Here is a 2,602-nt window from a genome sequence, read left to right on the forward strand (position 1 = left end):
AACAAGCGCTTCTTTAATGTCAATAGCTTGACAGTGGGCTCTCATGGAGCCTCACAGATGTGCAGAGCTTTGTTGAGACTTTCCAACACCAAACTTAGAGTTTGGATATGGGAGTTCAACACCAAACTTAGAGTTTGGTTGTGGCCTCCCAACACCAAACTTAGAGTTTGACTGTGGGGGCTCTGGTTGACTCTGCTTGGAGAGAAGCTTTTGCTGCTTCCTCTCCATGGTTGCAGAGGGAGATCCTTGAGTTTTGAATACAAGGGAGTTCTCATTCCATTGAAGGACTATTTCACCTCTGTCAACATCAATCACAGCTCTTGCTGTGGCCAGGAAAGGTCTTCCTAGGATGATGGATTCATCCTCTTTCTTTCCAGTATCCAGGACTATGAAATCAGTAGGTATGTAAAGGCCCTCAACCTTTACTAATACATCTTCTACTTGTCCATAAGCCTGTTTTCTTGAGCTGTCTGCCATCTCTAGTGAGATTTTAGCAGCTTGCACCCCATAGATTCCCAGTTTCTCTATTACAGAGAGGGGCATGAGGTTTATCCCTGAACCAAGGTCACACAGAGCTTTAAAGATCATGGTGCCTATGGTGCAGGGTATTATGAACTTTCCAGGATCCTGTCTCTTCTGAGGCAATGTCAGTTGATCCAGATCACTTAGTTCATTGATGAACAAGGGAGGTTCAACTTCCCAAGTATCAATGCCAAACAATTTGGCTTTCAGCTTCATGATTGCACCAAGAAACTTGGCAGTTTGCTCTTCAGTAACATCCTCATTCTCTTCAGAAGAGGAATACTCATCAGAGCTCATGAAGGGCATAAGGAGGTTCAATGGAATCTCTATGGTCTCTAGATGAGTCTCAGATTCCTTTGGTTCCTCAGAGGGAAGCTCCTTATTGACCACTGGACGTCCCAAGAGGTCTTCCTCCTTGGGATTCACGTCCTCTCCTCTCCTCACAGGTTCGGCCATGGCGCTTATGTCAATGGCCTTGCACTCTCCTTTTGGGTTCTCTTCTGTATTGCTTGGGAGAGTACTAGGAGGGATTTCAGTGATCCTTTTACTCAGCTGGCCCACTTGTGCTTCCAGATTTCTAATGGAAGACCTTGTTTCATTCATGAAACTTACAGTGGCTTTAGATAGATCAGAGACTAGATTTGCTAAATTGGAAGCATTTTGGTCAGAGTTCTCTGTCTGTTGCTGAGTTGATGATGGAAAAGGCTTGCTATTGCTAAACCTGTTTCTTCCACCATTATTAAAGCCTTGTTGGGGCTTTTGATCCTTCCATGAGAAATTTGGATGATTTCTCCATGTTGAGTTATAGGTGTTTCCATAAGGTTCACCTAAGTAATTTACCTCTGCTATTGCAGGGTTCTCAGGATCATAGGCTTCTTCTTCAGAAGATGCCTCTTGAGTACTGTTGGATGCAGCTTGCATTCCATGCAGACTCTGAGAAATCATATTGACTTGCTGAGTCAATATTTTGTTCTGAGCCAGTATGGCATTCAGAGTATCAACTTCAAGAACTCCCTTCTTCATAGGCGTCCCATTGCTTACAGGATTCCTTTCAGAAGTGTACATGAACTGGTTATTAGCAACCATGTCAATGAGTTCTTGAGCTTCTGCAGGCGTTTTCTTTAGGTGAATGGATCCACCTGCAGAAGTGTCCAGTGACATCTTTGATAGCTCAGATAAACCATCATAGAATATATCCAGGATGGTCCATTCTGAAAGCATGTCAGAAGGACACTTTTTGGTCAACTGTTTGTATCTTTCCCAAGCTTCATAGAGGGATTCACCTTCTTTCTGTCTGAAGGTTTGAACATCAGCTCTAAGCTTGCTCAGCTTTTGAGGAGGAAAGTACTTGGCTAAGAAAGCCGTGACCAGCTTATCCCAAGAGTTCAGGCTGTCTTTGGGTTGAGAATCCAACCACAATCTAGCTCTGTCTCTTACAGCAAAAGGGAAAAGCATGAGCCTGTAGACTTCAGGATCTACTCCATTAGTCTTAACAGTATCACATATCTGCAAGAATTCAGTTAAGAACTGAAAAGGATCTTCAGATGGAAGTCCATGAAACTTGCAGTTCTACTGCATCAGAGAAACTAATTGAGGTTTTAGCTCAAAGTTGTTTGCTCCAATTGCAGTTCTACTGCATCAGAGAAACTAATTGAGGTTTCAGCTCAAAGTTGTTTGCTCCAATGGCAGGAATGGAGATGCTTCTTCCATGTAAATTGGAATTAGGTGTAGTGAAGTCACCAAGCATCTTCCTTACATTATTATTATTTTCGGCTGCCATCTCCTTCTCCTGTTCAAAAATTTCTGAAAGATTATCTCTGGATTGTTGTATTTTAGCTTCTCTTAATTTTTTCTTCAGAGTCCTTTCAGGTTCTGGATCTGCTTCCACAAGAATGTTCTTATCCTTGCTCCTGCTCATATGACAAAGAAGAGGGCACAGAAAAATAATAATAATAGAGATTCTCTTTACCACAGTATAGAGGTTCCCTTTGTGAGTGGAAGAAGAGGGGGAGACAAAGAATGTAATATAATGGAAGAAACACAACTGTGAGGATGGAAGAGAGGTGAAATGAGATGTTAG

At 42.4% G+C, this 2,602-nt stretch overlaps 1 non-coding gene across 1 annotated transcript; it reads left to right on the forward strand.

Moving 5' to 3' along the window:
- Positions 1-1,737: 1,737 nt before the first annotated feature.
- On the forward strand, positions 1,738-1,845 carry LOC148553589 (small nucleolar RNA R71). The gene has a single exon (XR_015893225.1). It is a non-coding gene; the product is annotated as a small nucleolar RNA R71 (small nucleolar RNA).
- Positions 1,846-2,602: the final 757 nt, after the last annotated feature.

Source organism: Arachis ipaensis, chromosome B7 (assembly GCF_059453495.1).
Source record: "Arachis ipaensis isolate K30076 ecotype BB chromosome B7, ASM5945349v1, whole genome shotgun sequence".
Classification (NCBI taxonomy): Eukaryota; Viridiplantae; Streptophyta; class Magnoliopsida; order Fabales; family Fabaceae; genus Arachis; species Arachis ipaensis.